The sequence below is a fragment of the Dioscorea cayenensis genome, chromosome 7, assembly GCF_009730915.1.
Source record: "Dioscorea cayenensis subsp. rotundata cultivar TDr96_F1 chromosome 7, TDr96_F1_v2_PseudoChromosome.rev07_lg8_w22 25.fasta, whole genome shotgun sequence".
Taxonomy (NCBI): Eukaryota; Viridiplantae; Streptophyta; class Magnoliopsida; order Dioscoreales; family Dioscoreaceae; genus Dioscorea; species Dioscorea cayenensis.
The window spans coordinates 9,541,493-9,563,225 of record NC_052477.1 but is presented as its reverse complement, the minus strand read 5'-3'; the positions used below and the strand labels follow the sequence as shown (position 1 = coordinate 9,563,225).

Below are 21,733 nucleotides of genomic sequence, written 5' to 3'. Positions count from 1 at the left end.
TTCTTCAGGATTCCCGGGGTAGATGTTTCCTCTCCAGTCGAACCAAGCATCATTACTTCTTCATTGCTCTTCTCTTGGTCGAACAAACCTTCATACTGATACGGGTTGAACATTTTCACTGTATATATTCATCAACAATCTCATCGGTAGTGTCTAGAAAATACAAAGTGTCATCAAAATCAAGAGAATGCCGCGTGAGCTTCGACAAAGCGATGTAAGTGAGCTTATCGTCTCCGACTCTCAATGTGAGCTCTCCGTCGTCCATGTCAATCAATGCTTTTGGAAGTCGCAAGAAACGGTCTCCCAAGTATCAAGGGATACATCTGCATCCTCATCAACATCTAGCACTACAAAGTCAAACGCGGAAAAAAATATACTTGTCCACCTTGACAAGTACGTCTTCAATGATGCCTCTCGGATGTCGTACCGTTCGGTCCGCCAATTGTAAAGTCATCCGAGTAGGCCTAAGCTCACCAATCCTAGCTTTTTGGAAGAAAGTATATGGCATGAGCGTTGATACCCTTGCCCTGAATCCGCCAATGCCATTTCCTCACCTAAGTTGCCGATGTTACGAGAATAATGAAGCTTCCCGGGTCTTTTCTTCTTGTTCGGCATGTTCTTTTTTATAACACAGCCCGAGCATGAAAGCATCAAGCACTGCTGAAGCACTCTCCTCCAATTTTCCTCTTGTTGGTCAATAGGTCTTTCGAGGAACTTCGCATACTTAGGCATTTGAGCCAAAGCCTCAACAAAAGGAATGTTGATGTGGGTTGCTTGAACAAACTCGAGGGAACTTCTTATCTTGGTCATCCCTTGGTCATTCTTTCAATCTAGAGGGATAAAGGGATTCTTGGCTTGAAAAGGTGGGGGATGCCACCTCTTTCTCTTTGTTTGCTCCTTCTCAAACCTCTACGACCTCGGGTGCGTGTTCTTTTCGGCTTCTCACTCGGAAGCCTCCCTTCAACCTCCTCGACCGCTTCTCAAAGCGATCGCCTTCACATGTTCTCTCGGGTTGGTTTCCGTGTTGCTTGGTAAACTTCCCATGTGGCCTTTCGGAAAGAGATTTACGTAATTTGCCCCACTTGATTTTTCAAGGTTGTGCAAGGAGGCGGTGTGATTGCGAAGTGTAGCCTCGGCTGATTCAAACCTTGTATTTGCCGATTGAACAAATCTAGCCAAGTGCTTCTCCAAATCCGTCATTAGGGTTTCCAAGCACGAAATTACATTTTTCCACTTGAGGGCTTGTTGTTGTTGTTGGAACCCCGATGGCCCCCATGGTCTTCGTGGTCCTTGATTACTCCATGAAAAGTTGGGATGATTCTTCCAACTTTGAATTGTAGGTGTTCTTTGTATGGATTCCCTTGAGGGTCTCATTCCATTACCTACAAAGTCAACATTCTCAAGTGAAGAAACATCACCAATGACGATTGGGCACTCGGAGGAGCATGTCCTCCACCACAACCGGTACAATTTGGTCATGGCGCAACTCTATTGAAGCTATAAGATCTAGCTTCTTACTCAAACTTTCCACTTGGGCCGTCAATGAAGTTACCGCATCAATTTCATGGAGACCCGGCCACCTTTTTTTCTTCTTCCTAGCGTTCCACTGGTGGCTATTTAACCCCATTTCCTCAATCAATTGACGAGCCTCGTCGGGGGTCTTGCTACCTAAGGTACCTCCTGCCGCGCATCCAAGAGTTGCCTTGTACTCGGGGTTCAAACCATTGTAGAAGGTTTGAACAATCATCCCTCGAGGAATCCGTGTTGCGGACACTTGCGAGGAGTTCCTTGAACCTTTCCCATGTCTCAAATAGAGACTCCAATTCCAAGCTGCATAAAGGATGAGATCTCATTCGTAAGCTTTGCTTGATTTTTCGGGAGGGAAATAACGGGCTAGAAAAAGCTTCTACCATCTCCTCCCATGTAGTGATTGATGCCCTAGGTAATGAGTGTAGCCACTTTGCTTTGCTTTTCCCCTTTAAGGAAAATGGGAAGGCTCTCAATTTGATGGCATCATCCGTCACACCATTTATCTTCAGCATGTCACACACCTTGAGGAAGCTCTCTATGTGACTGTTTGGATCCTCATCGGCCAAACCGTTGAATTGTGCGGACTGCGGCAGCATATGGATGAATGTCGGCTTTAGCTGGAAATTCTGAGCTGTGATTGGGGGACGCACAATACTCAATTGTGTCCCCAACGCTGAAGGTGCGGCATAATCGGATAGTGTCCGTTGTTGCTCATTTTGTTACGCCATGTTGTCGAGATCCTTCTACTTCCAAATCTAGTTTGGATTAAGATTTCGTTCTTGTCTGAGTTCTTTCCCTTTTCCTTGAAGTGTATGTTCAAGCTCGGGGTCTCCTTTCAATCAATATTGATGGATTCCCTCGAGGTCATAACCTTGAGCTGCACCAAAAAGTAAAGAAAAAGAAAATCGAGAACGATGATAGAATAAGAAGATATGAAATAGAATGTGTAGTGAAATAGCTAAGAAAAGCAAGTGCAAAAGTATCTCTAAAGCGCCTAACTCCCCGGCAGCGGCGCTAAAAACTTGACAAGGTCCCCTTGCTTATATCCCGCAAGTGCAGGCTTTGTCGAAGTAAATAATCCCGGGTGAGCGGGGTCGAATCCACGAGGGAGTAGGGGATGAAAATACTTAACTTGATTCTTAGCTATGTGGAAGATCAATAGTGATTAGTGTGATAATTGATTCAATTCTCAACAATAAAAGCAACAAGTGAGAGAGCAAGAGTAAAGAAGAGGGTAAGGCAATCGATAAAAATGGGGTACTCGGATGATGCTTCACCTAGGATAATCGTTTCAAGTGCAAGAACTCTCTATTATACTTTCCTAATCAATGCTATGGTGAGTCGTGGAAATCCTCACATACATAGTCCCAAATCTAAGGTCAACTATGCCTAACTCTATACATGTCCCGGAGGAGAAATCGAACAATCTCAACACCTCACACTCGCATAGAGTTGCAATGAGCTCTAGAGGATTCCAAGTGATAAATCTCTTCCTAAAAATAGACCTAACCCTTTGGTCCGAGCGAAAGGTCCCTAGCCACAATTAAGCCCTAGATACTAAGATCCTCTCAACGCTTCACTCCATTGCACGCGTAACTAGGCCCCAGCGGAGGTTCATCCCTTAGATCACTCACTCTATTATGGCCACAAAGAACTCGAGGAATGGAGGTAGAATCTGTCACGCCGGAGGGGAAAGGGGATGCTCCTGTACCTCTCGACTCACCCTCTCAACCCTCTCCAACCTAGCTTTGTCTAACGCTCGTGGTGTGTCACTCACTCACAATGTTACCAACAATAACTCTCAACCCTAGTGTCACTCTAGAGGAAATGTTCATACAATTAAGCATTCAAGGTTGGAACTCACAATAAACATCAATTTATTGAAAGCATAATAAAGAAGTTCAATGAAACGAATACATCCTAGGGTTCACAATCATCCAAGCACCCACTAGGGGTTTAGCTCTCCATGGAGCTTAGTACAATCAAAGAAATCGAATGTAAAAGCAATGAATCCATAAAGAAGCCCCCTCGATGGTCGTGTCGATGATCTTGTGGAGAGTCCTCTACTAGATAGTCCAAAGATTCCTTCATCCGGTATAGTATACGCCTCAATCGAAGCTCCCCTACCAACCTTCTTCCTAATGCAATCACGATGTCGGAGCCGTAGAACTTCTCCAAAACCTTGGCCAATACCCTCGAAACCCTAGCCGAAGCCCTCTTGCAAGTTGGGGAAAAGATGGAGAAAAGAATCTGAAATCGGGGCTGAAATCGGCTTTTAAATAGTCTTTGAATCGAGGCGTCGCAGGCGTGTATGATGTCACGCCCACTGCGAATTTCCACGCAGGCGTGGATAATTTCCATCGCCCGTGTGGATTATTGTTTTCTCGATTTCTCGGCCGGGCTGCTATAGTACTCCCTTTACGATGCTATGCGGAAATACTCCCGAATTCCATACTTTCATTGGGGTAACACAAACGGGCACACATTTACATCATGAATCACTTGCTTCTTCAATGATGTACACGTTGGTGGATCTATTGTTCTTATATGCATAAATCGAGAATGCTCGAGTGTGACTGCCTTTGTGCCCCTCAAATGAATGTGCTCACTCGAATCTGAGGAGGTTGGCAGCACGCTCTAGCATCTCACACCCGACCTATGTCTTGCGTTTGAACCTTAGCAAGATCTCCTCCAAAATATGTGCATTATGATCCACATTGGCCTATTTCCTTCATACTCGGCCTCACAACCCTACCGACATAAAAAGTAACATAAAAACACACATATTAATGTAAAAAAACCTGAGAAAAGTAATGCTCAACATAAGGAATGAGCAGCTTTGCATTCATATCGCACAAACACTTATCAATAATATAGAACAAATACATGCAAAATACACACTTTTAGATGTTTATCACTTATAAACCCTAGGATGATATTATTTCTTTCACCATCCTATTATGTTTCTTTAATTGATGTCATTAATTTAGTTCCAATCTTGAATGCTTGTTGAATGAATTTTCCCTTAGAGTGACACTAGGGTTGAGAGTCTATATTGGTAATCCTTGTGAGTGAGAGACACACCATGAGGGTTAGACAAAGCAAGATTGGAGAGGGTGGAGAAGGTTAGTCGAGAGGTAGCGAGCGCCCCCTTTCCCCTCTGGATGATTTATCCTACCTCCACATTCCAAGGGTTCTTTGTGGTCATAATAGAGTGAAGTGCTAAGAGACGAACTCCACTGGGGCTTAGTTGCATAAGCAATAGAGTGAAGCATCGAGACCCGAGCGATTTGTCATCTTGGGCATAGTGTAGGGTTAGTCACGGTTGACCTTAGGTTTGGAGCCGTGTGTTTTAGGATTTCCACGACTCATTAAGTATCGGTTGAGAGATATAATGGTCGGTCTTGCACTTAAAACACTAGTCCTAGGGTGAGTAATATCCACGTGCTCCACTTTCTGTCGGTTACCTCTCTTATCATTTACCTGCACCTCCTTCTTCTTTTCTTATTTCTATTTTTCATTGATTTTGTTCACACCACTATCATTTCATCTTCATTCTAGTTAAATAGCAATCTTTGTGTTTTTTTGATAACTATTCACTCGTGGATATGACTACTCACTCACCGGTATTATTACTTTTGACAAATACGTGCACTTGCGGTTCACACGCATAAAGGGCGTTGTCAAGTTTTTAGCGCCGTTGTTGGGGAATAGGCATTTTTGGAAACACTTTGCACTTTTGCTATTTTTAGCTATTCATCACTTATTCTATTTCACACTTTTCTTATTCTTCCATCATTCTAATTCATTTTTTCTTTTCTTTTTATTTTTAGGAAAGATGATCAACTTTACCGAAGTATTTGACACTATAACGGGAATAGTTAAGAACATCGAACTGAAGATGCAATTGTTTGCAATACAGTCCACTATATGTTGTTGCGAGCAAGAGTACCCTACAAAAAACCACCCCGGTGAAGAATCGGGTTGTTGATCACATTAGTGAGACTCCAGATACAGATTGTGAGCTAGAAAGTGTGTTATAGTTGTTTGAAAAGGCAGCACTATTATCTATATTCTACCAGATGGATAGAAGTTTAGAAAAGGTTCTTGCTTAGTTTTATTCTTTTCATCAAGAACAAAGGCATGAAATTTTCTCATTGGGTATTTCGAAGGCAGTCCAGGAAACTTGTGAGAGAGAAAATTTGGTTGTTATTGAAGATTGATAAGTGCTTATGTGTTAAGAATGCGAAGTATTCTTTCCTTACGATGAGTTTTACTTTTACCAGGTTTAAGCACTAATACATGTGTATTTGTGTTCTTTTCCGCATGTAGGGTTGTGAAGCTAAGTATTAAGAAAAGAAGCCAAAAGTAGATCGTGAACACACTATTTGGTCGAATCTTAGAAGGAACAAACACGAAGACAAAAGTGTGGCTCTAAGATACTTGAATGTGTGCCAACCTTCATGTATTCAAGCCATTATAATGAGTTGGAGGGGTATGAAGATAGTCACATTTACGTATCCCAACTTGCGCAACAATACCAAGATCTTTACCAATGAACCCATTTATTGAAGAAGCGACATGATCTACGGTATAAACGTGTGACCGTTTATGTTGCCTAGACCAGAAGTGTGGAATTGGGAGTGTTTTGGCAGAGTACTGTAGCAGGTTAAGCCGCAGTACTATTTAAGCCACAGTACTAATAGGCCCATGTAGAGAATCCACAGGGGCGTGTGGATGCCCGATTCTAGCCCTATTTAAGCCGCGATTCAGCCCGATTTTGGGAGGAATCTTTAATCCTTCTCTCCAACTTTTCCTTATCTTTTGAGAGGCCGTCGGCTAGGGTTTTAAGGGGCTTTTGGCAAGTCTTTGGAGTGGTTCTATGGATTCAACACCGCACTCTACTTGGACGAAGGTTATTGGGGGAGCTTTCGTCGGCAGCGATCCGGCGAGGTGTGCCCTAGGCTGGACAAGGGGACCTTTGGAGAAGACGAGGCTACTCGACAAGACCATCGACACGAATACCGAGGGGATTTTTCTATGGATTACTTGTTTTTACATTCGATTTCATTATTGATTGTAACTAGCTCCATGTAACTAGCTCCACGAACCCTAAGATGTATTTGTTTCATTAATCTTCTATTATGTTTTCCTTGATTAATGTCTTTAATTGATTTTCAATCTTGAATGCTTGTTGCATGATTTCTCCCTTAGAGTGACACTAGGGTTAAGAGTCTATATTGGTAACCTTTGTGAGTGAGTGACACACTATGAGGGTTAGACATTGCAAGATTAGAGAGGGTCGAGAGGGTGAGTTGAGAGGTAGCGGAGCGTCCCCTTTTTCCTCCGATGTGATTTATCCTACTTCCATGTTCCGAGAGTTCTTTGCGGTTATAGTAGAGTGAATGGGCTAAGGGATGACCTCCGCTGGGGCTTATTTACACAGGCAATAGAGTGAAGCGTTGAAGTGACTTTAGCACCTAGGGCTTAATTGCGACTAGGGTTTTTTTGCCTGGACTAAAGGGTTAGATCTATACATTGGAATAGGGCTTATCACTTGGAATCCCTAGAGTGTCTTGCAACTCTACATAGTGTGAGGTGTTGAGATTGATCAATTTCTCCGAAGGGATATAATGTAGAGTTAGACACGGTTGACCTTAGGTTTGGGACCATGTGTTTAAGGATTTCTATGACTCATTAAGTGTAAATTAGGAGATATAAAGTTGATTTTGCACTTGAAGCAATTGTCCTAGGTGGAACAATATCCGTGTACTCCGCTTTTATCGATTGCCTTACCTCTCATCTATTTGTGCTTCTCTCTTTCTTCTTTCTTTTATTCTTGCTTTTATTACATTTTATCAACAAAAATCATTATTCCATCTTCGCTTAGTTAGATAGGAATCTTGGTATTTTTATTCCCTACTCCCTATGGATACGATACCCACTCACCTGGGATTTATTACTTTGACAAACCCGTGCACTTGTGGGTCACACACAAGGGGCGTTGTCAAGTTTTTGGCGCCGTTGCCAGGGAGTAGGCATTTAGAGATACTTTGCACTTTGCTATTTTAGCTATTCATTATTCATTCATGCTTCACATTTTCTTATTCTATTATCGCTCGATTTTTTTCTTTTTCTTTTTTTGGTTGCAGACTCCGTGTTATGACCCAAGGGAACCCTTCACAAATTGTTGAAGGAGATACTCGAGCTTGAGCGTATACTTAGAAGAAGGGGAAAAAGAACCTCGCATAAGAACCATCGAATCTAGTCAAGTGGAAATTGAAGGATCCGATAACATGGCGTAACGTAATAAACAACAGAGAACACATTCTGACTACGGCAGACCGTTAGTATTAGGGACACAATCTAGTATTGTGCAACCCCCAATTACAGCTCCAAATTTTGAGCTGAAGCCGGCATTCATCCAGATGATATAGCAGTCCACGCAGTTAATTGGTTTGTTCGATGAGGATCCAAACAACCATATTGAAAACTTCTTGGAAGTTTATGACATGCTGAATATCAACGGTGTTACGGTTGATGCTATACAATTGGGGGCTTCCTATTCTCTCTAAAAGAAAGAGCAAAGCAGTGGCTACACTCTTTACCATGAGTATTCATCACGACACGGAATGAGATGGTCGAAGCATTTGTTGCAAGATACTTTCCTCCGTGGAAATCAGCAAAGCATCACAATGAGAAATCATCATTTGTCACATGGAGCTCGAGTCCTTATTTGAGACATGGGAGCGATTCAAGGATCTTTTGCGAAAGTGCCCACAGCATGGATTCCCAGAATGTATGATCATTCAGACCTTTTACAACGGGTTGAATCCAAGCACAAGACAACTTCTAGATGCCGCTACAGGACGTACAATGGGGAACAAGACCCCTGAAGAAGCCCGATAGTTGGTAGAGGAAATGGCCATGAATCCAATGGAATGCAAGGGAAAAGAAAAAACTGGTCGGACTCCATGAAATCGATGCAGTGACATCCTTAACAGCCCAAATAGAGGCGTTGAGCAAGAAATTGGATACATTGACTTCACCAAGGGTGACCGCTATGACAAGTTGTAATGGTTGTGGGGATTCACATGTGCCGTCTGATTGTCCTTTTTCTATTGCTACTTTAGCCCTGACTCAACAAGTAGACTTTGTGGGCAATTCGGGAAGGGTACAAGGTAATCTATATAGCAACATCTACAACAAAGAGTGGAGAAGCCATCCTAATTTCTCATGGAGAACTACCAAGGACAGCAGAAGGCCATAGCACCACCGGGTTTTCAACAATAATAAGCCCCAAACATAGAGAATAGAGTTTTAGGCTTGGAGACCTGGATGACCGATCTAGAGAAAGCCTTGACCTGATTTGTGTAATCATCGGATACACGGTTCCAATCGGTCAAGGCTACACTTCACAATCACATCGCTTCATTGCACAATCTAGAAAATCAAGTGGGGTAAATTACAAAGTCTCTATCAGAGAGACCACACGGAAGCTTGCCGAGTAATACAGAGACTAACCTAAGAGAACATGTGAAGGCGATCACTTTGAGAAGTGGTTGTGAGGTTGAGGGTAGGCTTCCAAGTGAGAAGACCAATGTTGAAGCACCCAAAGTTGTGGAGGTTGATGAGAGAGCTAGCAAAGAAAAGGAGGTGGCACCCTCATCCTACAAGCCAAGAATCCCTTATCTTTCCAGATTGAAGAACGACCAAAATGATGAGTAATACAAGAAGTTCTTGGGACTTTCAAGCAATTGCAAATCAACATTCCTTTTGTGGAGGCGTTGTCTTAGATACCTCTGTATGCTAAGTTCTTGAAAGATCTTTTGACTAAGAAGAGGAAGTTGGAGGAGAGTGCATCGGTGATCTTAGATGCCTCTTGTTCGGTGGTGTTGCAAAAGAATATGGTGAACATGAAGAAGGATGCCAGAAGCTTTGTGATTCTGTGCAACATTGGCAATTTGGGTGAAGAGATGGCATTGTGGATTTGGGGGCTAGTATTAACATCATGCTATACGCGTTCTTTCAGAAGCTGGGCTTGGGAGAGCCTAGGCCCACTCGGATGACATTATAATAGACTTCATAGTGTTGGATGTCGATGAGGATATAGATATTCCTTTAATACTTGGGAGGTCATTCTTGCATACTTCCAAAGCATTGATTGACATGGATGGCGGGGAGTTGACATTGAGGATTGGAGATGACAAGCTCACATACCGCCTCTCAAGCCATGCGACATTCTCTTGACTTTGATGATACTCTGTATTTTCTTGACACTACTGATGAGATAATTGATGACTATGTCCAGGAAATGTTGAATCCGGACTCGTACGAGGGTTTGCTAGACCAAGAGATGGATAATGAAGAAGTAATGATGCTTGGTCTAGAGGAGAAAGTACCATCTACTCTGGGAATCATGAAGAAGGTGCTTCGGAAGATGAAGCAGGCAAGGAGACACCACAAGAAATGCCCCAAGGCTGTTGGGGATGCGAAAGAACATAACAAGGTTGACGAACCCTTGTGAAGTGGTACCAAGCTTGAAAACTCTCCCTCTACCTTCAAAAGACTATGTTCATCGTGCTTCCAAATCATGGGTAAGAGTGAAACCTTCATCGATGAGCACCCGTGAGGTAAGACAAGGTACGTCAAGCTAAGTGACATTAAACAAGCGCTTCTTGGGAGGTAACCAAAGTCAATAAGGCTTTAAGTGTTGGTGTCTTGATTCTTAGATGCTTTTGCTGTGATTTTCTCATGGACATTGTGGTGTTATCATGTGCCTAATCTTGTGTGGCGAAGAATCTTGGTCGTTTGAGCGTGTTTTTCATGTTTTCTCTAGTTAAAATTGCATTATTAGACAGGCTCTGAGTGTATATTTGTGTTTAGGAATTTTTTGCAGAGCTTGCAAAGTTTTCTAAGTGTCCAGAGAAAACACACGCCAGTGTGGAATTTCCGCACGGGCGTGCGTTTTCGTTCAGAGCTCATCCAGAGATGGCACAAAGGCGTGGACTCGCCCCTGTAAGCGACATTGTGATGGTCTATGCATGTGCGGTATTTCCACATGGGCGTGTGTTTCCCGCGAGACTTAGAGATTTTTTCCCGAGAAGACACGAGGGCTTGACTCGCCCCTATGGATGATTCCGTCAATAAATGCATGGGCGTGGGTAATTTTCGACGCCTGCGGTGGTTCTCTCGCAGAATTTCTCCTCCATCTCTAAGAATACACATGGGCGCAAGGCCCTCGCCCTGTGAATTGCCCAAGAAGGATCCACGCCCTGTGGAATTTACACACGGGCGTGTTAAACACTTACAGAATTTTGTTGGTTGGACTGAGAAGCAACAGGGGCGTGTGTAATTTCTGCATGCCCATGTGAAGGCGTACAGAAGAATAGGGTGATTTCCAAAGAGCGCATAGGGGGCATGCGCCCCGCCTCGTGGATCTCTCCTGTGGAGGCACATGGGTGTGGGAAATTTCCACACGCTCGTGTGATTGTGCAGAAATGCAAGAGCCATAGGTTTTCTTTAAAATCCTTTCGTTCTTCTTCATTCTCACACTCCCAATCACTGTGAGAACACTCGCTATCACTCTCCCGACCTTATACCATTGGTTAGAGGGTTTTTGATTAAATTTTTCAGGCCGAATTCAAAGTTTTTATCTTCATCTCATCGGTAACCCTTAATCCTCTCTCTCTTCATCATATTTGATATTATTCAATTAGAATGGTGAATGTTGCCTTGTTTCTACAATTAGATGGTTATTGCATGCTTCAAAGAGTTTAGAAATGATCCCTAAGATGTATTTGTGGAATTTGAGCATGCTGTGTGTGGTTTTCACGCCCCATGGATCCACAGGGCGTGTGGAATTTCCACACGACCGTGTGGATTCATACAGCACTAATCCTGTGAGCCAATTTGATTGATTTCTTTTTAATTCTTTCAGATATGGCCCCTACGACAAAGATCGCGGTAAGAAAATGTCCCAGAGAGCAGGCCCTTGAGGCAGAGCACATAGAGTTCACTATTCTCGAGTACTAGGCTCGGTTTGAGCCATTGTCGAGACTTAGGTTTGGATGCACTTGCTTCCTAGATATGAGTGTACTACTAGATATACAAAGCAGGGAAGATGAGTTGTTGGATGAGGTAGATGATCTCGTCTCGATGGGAGGTTGGAAACAGTTACTGATGATTAGAGAGCCTGCCATCTGTGCACTTGCACTCGAGGTGCTGTCATCATTCGAGTTTGACCGTTCTTATGATCAATTCGACAGTATCGACGCTATACAATTTAGAGCATTGGGTGATTAAAACAAGATGACCGTGACATATTTTTTGATTCGGTTGAGACTGTATGAGGAGGCATTTACAGGTACTGAGGAGTATGCTTAGTTACCGACAGATTATCCTGGCACCTTGACCCGCGAGAGAGCATATGGAGTGTTGTGCGGTCAAGGCCGCTGAGCCGTGAGTGTCCAAGGCCACGCCCCTTTCTGACCAGCATATCGATACTTGCACGCCATTATGAGCGTGTCGGTGAATGGTCGTGGTGAGCAAGATCTGCGTCCCCGAGCCAAGATGAGCTCCTGTACCGTTATTCGATGGTTCAGAGCACACTGATCCATCTCGAACACATTGTAATCGAGTACATAAGGTATCGGGACAAGACACCGTGACAGAGTGCTTTTTGCGTGCCCATACATCACGAGACTCATCCTTGGGATGGGTCCATCGGACACCCGATTTGAGGGACCGAGAAGGCGAGTGTACCTACCCCCCTGAGTATTGAGGCATTGAGATTGATGGGATTGGTGCGCAGACGCAGTCCCGGGGTGTATATATTGGTTACACCTACTCCAGAGGTAGCAGGGGGAGGAGATAACACTACAAAGAATCATCAGCCAGTCCTTGAGCCTTAGCCTATGCAGATGGATAAAGATGTACCTCCCCCAGCACAGGAACCACATCTAGTGCACATTTCCTCCCCACCTCGAGCCCTGTGATCGATATGAGAGGCTCGAGAGTGCCGTGTGAGGACCCAGCATCGATTTGGCGTAGGTTTGTGCGCTACAAGTCACACAACACACAGAAGTGATGGCACGCTTTGATATGCTATAACAGTTATTCAAGCACGACGCGCCTTCACCATTCATCATGAGACCCCGGACCCCTCCAGATCCTCCAGTACCATCATCACCAGCTCATGCGCCGATCGATCCACCCATTCCACTACCGATAGCGTGACAGTAGTAGAGCTAACCACCGACCTACACCGACTACTCTGATGCATATTTTTATTTTTCTTTCTTTCTCGCATTTTTATTTTTGGACTTGTATACTCGTAAAGGATCTTCCTTCCGAGTTTATCTTTTATTTTTTTGTCTTAAGCTCGTATTTCACTACCTTATCATTTATATACTGAGTTGTTTTTGTTTTTTATTGAGCTTCATTGAACCCCCATTTTGTATGCATGAAATTGGTCTTGTCAGTTTTGAAATTGAGAACTAGTCATGGACGCGGCCAATGTTCGGCCGTCTTCTTCACAACCCATTGGAACTTTATTCCCGAGGATTTAGCCCCATTAAACACAATGCTAGGAGTACATTGAGGGCAATAAAATACAGCTCCATACTGATAAGACCATCTGCTCGCATACACAAGGGGGGTTCAGTGAAGCTCAATGAAAACAAAAACAACTCTAGTATATAAAAGATAGAGCAATAAAATACTACTCGAGACAACAAAATGAAAGATAAACTCAAAAGGAATATCCTTTCTGAGGAGTGCAATTCTAGCAACAATAAAAATAAAATACAGAAACAAGAAAGAAATAAAGAAAAAGAAAGATGCATCAAGCATCGCTGTCATCGCATCAGCCTCTACTCGCCGCTTCTATCGGGTGGTATATAATCGAATGGTGCCAGTGGATCTGGTGATGGTGAGGCTGGTGGGCCCAGAGGGGTCTGAGGTCTCCTGATGAAAGGCGAGGACGTGTCTCGCTCTAATAGCCGCAGATGATGTCAAGACGCGCATCATCCCACGTAATGCGCAAATCGATAGCCCGGACCTCGGTGATCTCGAGTCCAAAGTACACTAACAACACTCAAGTCTCTCAAAATGATCATGGGCTCAAGAAGGAGTGAAAATGGGTATTGAGCGCCAAGGTGTCTCTTGTGCTGTAAGGGGTGCCCCAATCTCCATCGGTGCAAACTGAGGCTCGGGAACCTGCTGTGTACCCTCCGCTACATCCCCTCCGCCCTCAGCGGTCCCTAGGGTAGGCGTGAGCTGTAATGCATGTTCTAGGCCCATATCTCGCACACTCAAACCCATCATCCTAATCGTATCAAGTCCAAGAGGGGACGGACGACTCGCCTTTTTCAAAGATCTCGTGATAGCATCCGTAAGGCCCATCCCCGTGATGAGTCTAGCGACGAGGGGCCAGCGACGAACACCCCACTCTACCATGCCGACCCCCGCCGCTCATGAAGTCTCGCCACTATAACACGTCCGTATATGCGTAAACCGTGAGCGCACGTGTGTCGAAGTAATAATCCCGATGAGTGGGTATCGTATCCACGTAAAAGTAGGGAATAAAGACATTTAAGTTGTTTCTTAACTAATGTGGAAGTTGAATAGTGATAAGTGTGACAAAATATGAAATAATGAAGATAAAAGCAACAAGATAGAGAGCATGTAAAAGAAGAAGGTAAGGCAATCAATAAAGATGGGGTACCCGACATATGATCCGCCTTAGGACAATCATTTCAAGTGCAAGAACCCTCTATTATACTTCCTAATTGATGCAACAATGAGTCGCGGAAATCCTTAATTACATGATCCCAAATCGAAAATCAACCATGCCTAACTCTATACATGTCCCGGAAGAGAGATTGAATAACCTCTTAACCTCGCACTCGCATAGTATTGCAATGAGCTCTAGATTCCAAATGATAAACCCTATTTCTATGTATAGACCCTAACCCCTTTAGTCTAGGTGGAAGATCCCTAGCCAAAATTAAACCCTAGGTGCTAAAATCACTTCAACGCTTTCACCCATACTGCAATCGCAACTAAGGCCCAGCTGAAGGTCATCCTTAGCCCATTCACTCTACTATGGTCAGCAAAGAACTCTTGGAATGTAGAGGCAGGATAGATCACACAGAGAGGGAAAGAGGACGCCCGCTACCTCTCAACTCACCCTCTCAACCCTCTCCAATCTAGCTTTGTCTAACCCTCATGGTGTGTCACTCACCACATAGTTACCAACAAGAACTCTCAACCCTAGTGTCACTCTAGGGGAGTATTCATATAATAAAGTCTCCAAGATTGTAACCAACAATAAACATCAATTAATTAAAAAGCATAATACGTAGATTCAATGAAACGAATTCATCCTAGGGTTCATAAATACCCATGTACCCACTAGGGTTTAGCTCTCCATGGAGCTAGATACAGTCAATGAAATCGAATGTAAAAACAAAGCATCCATAGAAAACCCCCTTGTTGGTCATGGCAATGGTCTTGTGGAGAGTCCTCTACTCATTGCAAGGGTCCCTTTGTCCGGCCTAGGATACACCTCGCCGGATCAGTGCCGATGAAAGCTCTCCCACTAACCTTCTTCCAAACGCCATGTGATGTCGAAGCCGTAGAACCTCTCCAAAGCCCTAGATAATACCTCTCAATACCCCTAGCCATAGCCCTCTCTCAAGTTGGGGAAAAGATGAAGAAAAATGCTAAAATCGGCTTTTAAAAGGGTCGAATCGAATCCAGACGGCCATGTTGGCGCCCTCGTGATTTTTTTCACATGGGCGGTGGAATTCACATGCCATGGGATTCTCTGTTTTTCCTATTTTCTCGGCCGATTGTAAATAGTACTGCTGCGGTATTTTTGCTACAGTATTTTCTACAATACCCTGCTACAATACCGGCCTGAAATACTCCCGAATCCATACTTTCATCAAGGTAACGCAAACGGGCACACATTTACATTGTGGATCGCCTTTGCTTCTTTAATAATGTACATGTTGGTGGAGATCTTGTTCTATATGCACAAGTCGGAATGCTTGAATGTGACCGCCCTTGTGTCCCTCTTTCGCTAACTCGAGTATGATGAGGTTCGCACACATTCCCCAGCATCCGGAACCCGACCTATGTCTTCGTGATTTGAACCTTAGCAAGATTTCCTCCAAATTAGTGCATTACGACCCACATTGGCTTCTTTCTCTCATAATTGGCCTCACAACCCTACCTACATGAAAGTAACATAATTACACCAATATTAGTGTTAAAACCCGAGAAAAGTAATGCTCAACACAAGGAAAGAACACTTCGTATTCTTATCGCATCAAGCACTTATCAAACTCCCCCACACTTAAGCTTTTTGCTTGTCCTCAAGCAAAGATTAGAACATTATATGCATGGATGAAGGAAATATTGGAAGTGCTTGGCCTTAGGTTCACCAAAGCATACAAAGAGAGCATTCTACAAGTAAGGGAAATTTCCACACTAAATAAGAAAACGTGGCTAGTGGTGAACTCACTCAAAACAACCCAAAACTGTCTGATCGGTATCTCGAAGAGCATCACCTGCTGCGGAGAGCTCTAGCTAAAAACTTGAATAAAACAACCCAAAAACTGTCCCTGATCGGGTATCCCGTGAGCTAGTTCACACACTTTCGGTGCGGAACCCTCCGCTGCATCCCTACTCGCCTCGGCGCTCCTCGGGTGGAAGTGGCTAAAATGTAAGCACCAAGCCCATATTTACGCACCACTCCCATTATCCCGAGAGTATCGAGTCCAAGTGGAGAGGGAATAACTGTCTAATCGGTATCCCCAAGAGCATCACCGAGACACATCCCCTTAATAAGTCTAGTAAATGTAGGGACCAACAAATAATAATCTCACTCTCTCTGCTCCGCCATGGTATTGCATGTAATCTGCCACAACGTGCCCTAGATGAATAAGCACGGATCTAGCCATGGAATACAGATAAAGTAAACTCTGCCAGCTCAGAGTACTAGTGTTATCACCTCCATCATCCACATATCTGCTAATGACGGTGAATAAATATTTGTAGCTCAACCAAAACAAACATCTGGCCTTGGATACTCCTGATTCATGCTGCCCCTATCCGCACAAGATCTGGCAAGCCTGGTGTGGGATCAAGGTGCCAAGGTAATCTGTTGGCAAGTGACTGTACTAATCGGTTTCTATTTATATCTCGTCGTACAAGCCCATGCGAACGGAAAATTCCGTGACACTCATGACAAATTGACGTCTGAACGCTCTAAATTGTAAGCCATCAGTGATGTTAAAACTCCCATATCAGTGCAAACTCAAAAGATGCAAGTACCTCCAAGTAGTTAGTGGTCGAAAAACCGCTCCCCGTGATAGACAATATCTTCGCCAGACTTTCCCACGGTCATCAGCGTGTCAAGTTCCCTAACTAACTCATCACCCCAGCTGACCCCCGACCAAGACGCTCAAGTCCATGAACCGGAATTGGCCAAAACCTAAGTACCGATAACCGCTTCAAAAACGAGCCCGATGCTCGGATTCGAGAACTCAATATGTGCCAACTCGAGTGAAGGTTCTCTACGGCGCCCTTCTTGCCTCCTCAAGTGCGTGTCATTCCTCCGATAAATAAAGAAGAAATGATCAAATAAACTCGTAAACAAAAATATCGCAGAGTTTCACACGGGCTCGTGGAAATTACCCACGCCTGTGTGGATTTGTGGGTGTGAAAACACACAGCCCACGCCAATTCTTCAAGAAATATAGCCTTAGACCACGCTTAAAACACATTCTAAATATGCACAAACTCTTATATAGTTAAAAATTGGTGCAACTCAAGACTTCTAATTCACTAAAAAAACAAGAAATGTCAAATAGAAGAGAAGTCAAGAGATTTACCGATGAAATGGGTATGAATACTTGAATTAGGCGTACAAATTTTATAAAAAACCTTCTAAAACAAAGTGGTAAGAGGTCGGGAAAAATGATCAAGAGCGGTTTTTTGTATGGTCGAGGTGAAGAAGAAGAGAATCCACAAAGATTTTTAAAGAAAAACTTACATCTCTTGGAATTTCTGCATCCACACAGGCAGTGGAAATTACTCCCTCCACGTGATAGCTTCATAGGGGCAGATGCAAGCCCCTGTGCGCTCTCGGGAAAAAAAACTCACTATGTGTGAATGCTACCACATGGGCATGCGGAAAATACCCACGCCCTATGCACCCGACTCCACGTGGGCAAACCCGCGATGCCCTCGTGGCTTCTCTCGTCCAACCGAGAAGAATCTCTAAGTGTTTCGCGACGTCGGCAAAAATTTCGCGACCGGGCATAGACATTCACATGCCCAACCTCACGGGGCACCGCGACACCCCCGTGTCTTTTTGGGATGGAGAGAACTCATCCGAGAGATCCGCACGCGGGTGCGGAAAATACTCACGCCCGTGCATTGTTCACATGTTCGGCCAACGGGGTAGAGTCCATGCCTCCGTGTGCTCGGATAAATCGCCAAGTCTCGCAGGAAAAACACACGCCTGCGTAAAGTACCTCACCAGGCGCGGCGAGAATCGCATGGTCATTCACAAAGGGCAAGTCTACGCCCCGTGCCTTCTTTGAATGAGCTCACAATGCAAATTCATTGGAGTGCGGAAATTCCACACGCCCTGCAAGCGTTTTCTCTGGATGCCTTAGAAAATTTCCGCAGCTCAGTAGAAAATTTCTCGAACATGTTTACACACTCGTGAGCTTGCTCTAATATGCAAATTTTTAGTGAAAAACAAGAGAAATAGCTCAAAACGACCCAACTTCGCCAAATCCACATGAAAACACACGATGACAATTCAAAACCCACAATAAAATCGCAGCACAAGTATATAAAAATCAAGACACCAACAATCAACACATTATTCATGCACACACTAAACTACTAAGCTATGAAAACGTAAGAAACACTTGGGTTGCCTCCCAAGAAGCACTATGTTTAATGTCACTTCAGCTTGACGCACTTTGTCTTACTCCTCACGGGGTTCATAGATGAAGGTTTCTCTCACCCATGGCTTGGAAGCATGATGAGAAAAATCTCTTGAGGGTAGACGGTGAATTATCGAGCTTGGGGACCACCCAACAATGGTTCATCCAACTTCTTCGGTTCACGCATCGCCTCTAATAGCCTTGGAGTGTTTCCGGTGGTGTCTACTAGCCCTCTTCATCTTCTAGAGCACTTTCTTCAAGATCCCCGGGGTAGATGGTACTTTTTCTCAGTCGAACCAAGCATCATTACTTCTTCATTATCCTCCTCTTAGTCGAATGCAGACCCTCATACGGTCCGGATTGAACATTTCCTGCATGTATTCATCAACAATCTCATCAGTAGTGTCCAAAAAATACAAAGTATCATCGAAATCAAGATAATGCCACATGGCTTCAAAGAAGGCGATGATATGAGCTTGTCATCTCCAACTCTCAATCGTTAGCCTCCTGCGCCTAACACGTCCGAATATGCATGTACACCGAAGTGCACGGATGTCGAAGTAATAATCCCAGATGAGTGGGTATCGTATTGATAAGTGCTTGAGTGAACATGTTTTTATGCATGTTTTACATACATTGAGCATCATATTTTATACGGTTTATGTCTCATTTCGTATATTGGGTGTTCTTTTATGCATATAGGTTGTGAAGGCATTAGGAATTCAAAAGGGAGCGAAGATAGGCTATCATGGCATGATATTGGGAGTTCTTGTACAAATCAAGTTGGAAGACACAAGAGGAGTTCGTGTATGAGGAGATATGTGCCAACTTCCATAGTTTTGCAAGCCAAGTTATTAATGGAAGGGCACAAAAGGCAGCCATGTCTCCAAATTCCTCCCTCTTTGTAAAGATTTCAAGACCTTTCAAGACCTTTCAAGACGCATTGGTGAAGGAAAAAGCCAAGATAGCTCTACCATATGATCGTATGCGCCCGATCGTATGGCCTTAAGAGGAGAATGTTTATCATCGCGTTGTGGAAATCACTGTAGCGAAAGTAGCAACAAGTAAGAGAGCAAAAGTAAAGAAGGGGTAAGGCAATCGATAAAGATAGGGTATCGGATAATGCTCCACCTAGGACAATTGTTTCAAGTGCAAGAACCCTCTATTATGCTTCCTAATCAATGCAATGATGAGTCGTGGAAATCCTTAATTATATAGTCGCAGAAATCTAAGGTCAACTATGCCTAACTCTATACATGTCCCGGAGGAGAAATCGAACAATCTCAACACCTCACACTCGCGATAGAGTTACAATGAGCTCTAGGATTCGAAAGTGATAAATCTCTTCCTTATTATAGACTCTAACCCTTTGGTCCGGTGGAAGGTCCCCGACACGTCCGAATATGCGTGCGTGAATCGCGAAGTGTACGAGTGTCGGTAATAATTACCCGGTGAGTCGGGTAGTCGAATCCACAAGGAGCGGAAGTACTAGTAATAACCACTTCTCAATTATCTAGTCGGAATCAATTAAGATAATGGAGTGAACTAATTGCAAGCAAAGCAAACAAGTATGCAAGAAATAAAGTAGAAGAGTCTCAATCACTAAGGATGAGGTATTGAGACGATGATCCCCCTAAGATCTTCTTTTAACGCTCAAGATTCACTAAATGCTCATAGAATCGAGTCTAATGAGTCGAGGTAGTCCAACGATAGCCAATTCTTGTCTCCAAGCAAAAGGCACTAGTCCCCTACGAGGTCCCGGTGGAGAAATCGAGCAATCTCAACACTTCACACCCCATATGACCGCAATATGCTCTAAGGAAACCCTAAGAGTGAAACCCGATTCCTAAATGTAGATCCAACCCTAATTCCCGTGAAGGATCCTAACCCCCTACGAGGTCCCGGCGGAGAAATCGAGCAATCTCACGCCTCACACGAATATGGTTTGCAAAGAGAATATGGAATACGGAGATAGGAAACACTCAATCGAAAGGGAAAGGGACATTCCTCCATCTCAAGGCTCACCCTCTCAACCCCTCTTTAATCTTGGAACTCCAACTCTAATGGAAACTTCACACATTAAAGTATTAAATCATGCAATGTAATCAACCACAAGGATTAACAACACTAGCAAAGCAATTAAATCACAAGATTAAAAACTCAAGACAACTCGGATTAACTAGAAACATTAAGAGAATCAATCCAAAAAAATATAAATCTTAGGGTTCACATGCCCAAATACCTACTAGGGTTTAGCCCTCCATGGGCCTAGTTACAAAACAATAATCAATACAATGAAAAGCAATAAAACCCATAGAAAAACCCCCTCGAATTCGTGCGGATTGGCCTTGATTGGTAGTTCTACGTCTTGAAAGGATTCCTCTCCGAGCTAGGTTGCCAATGGCTCCCCAAAATGCTATGGCGTCGAAGGAATCTATCAAAGTTGGTGAAGAACTCCCTATCAATTGGCGAAGACCTTCTCCTCAAACCCTAACCCGTCTCTCTCTCAATGTCTATGCTCAAAGCTCATAAAAAGTCCCTTTAGAATCGGCCAAAAGGTGTATTTATAGCCTCAAAAGCACGCGTCATCACGTGCCCCCACGCGCCCAGCGTGGATATTCCAGCGCCGCGTGCTGCGAAATTCCCGCGCGGCGCGCGGAATTTCAGCGGGGCGTGAGCGAATGCACTGCACGGTGATTCGCTATAGTGATTCGCTCTGATGTTCCGCTACGATGATTCAGCTACGGTATTCTCTGCACTGCGATGAACATTCTCCTCTTAAGGCCACCGCGATCGGGCACCGCGATCATATGGTAGAAACTATCGGCTTTTTCCTTCATCAATGCGTCTTGAAAGGTCTTGAAATCTTTACAAGGAGGAGGGATGTGGAGACATAGCTGCCTTTGTGCCCTTCCATTAATAACGGCTTGCAAAAACTATGGAAGTTGGCACATCTCCTCATACATGAACCCCTCTTGTATCTTCCAACTTGATTTGTACAAGAACTCCCCAATATTATGCCATAATAGCCTATCTTCGCTCCCTTTTTGAAATCCCAATGCCTTCACAACCTACATGCATAAAAAGAACACCCAATACACGAAATGAGACATAAAACCATATAAAATATGATGCTCAATGTATGTAAAACAAGCATAAAAACATGTTCACTCAAGCACTTATCAGTCCCTAACCACAATTGAGCCCTAGATACTAAGATCACCTCAACG

The 21,733-nt window shown here is 43.8% G+C and overlaps 2 non-coding genes across 2 annotated transcripts; one reads left to right on the top strand and one right to left on the bottom strand.

Annotated features, from left to right (window-relative positions):
- Nucleotides 1–1,756: 1,756 nt before the first annotated feature.
- LOC120266193 lies at nucleotides 1,757–1,863 on the top strand. The gene has a single exon (XR_005538035.1). It is a non-coding gene; the product is annotated as a small nucleolar RNA R71 (small nucleolar RNA).
- A 6,353-nt stretch (nucleotides 1,864–8,216) lies between these two features.
- On the bottom strand, nucleotides 8,217–8,321 carry LOC120266173. Its single transcript, XR_005538015.1, has one exon. It is a non-coding gene; the product is annotated as a small nucleolar RNA R71 (small nucleolar RNA).
- Between the last annotated feature and the right edge of the window lie 13,412 nt (nucleotides 8,322–21,733).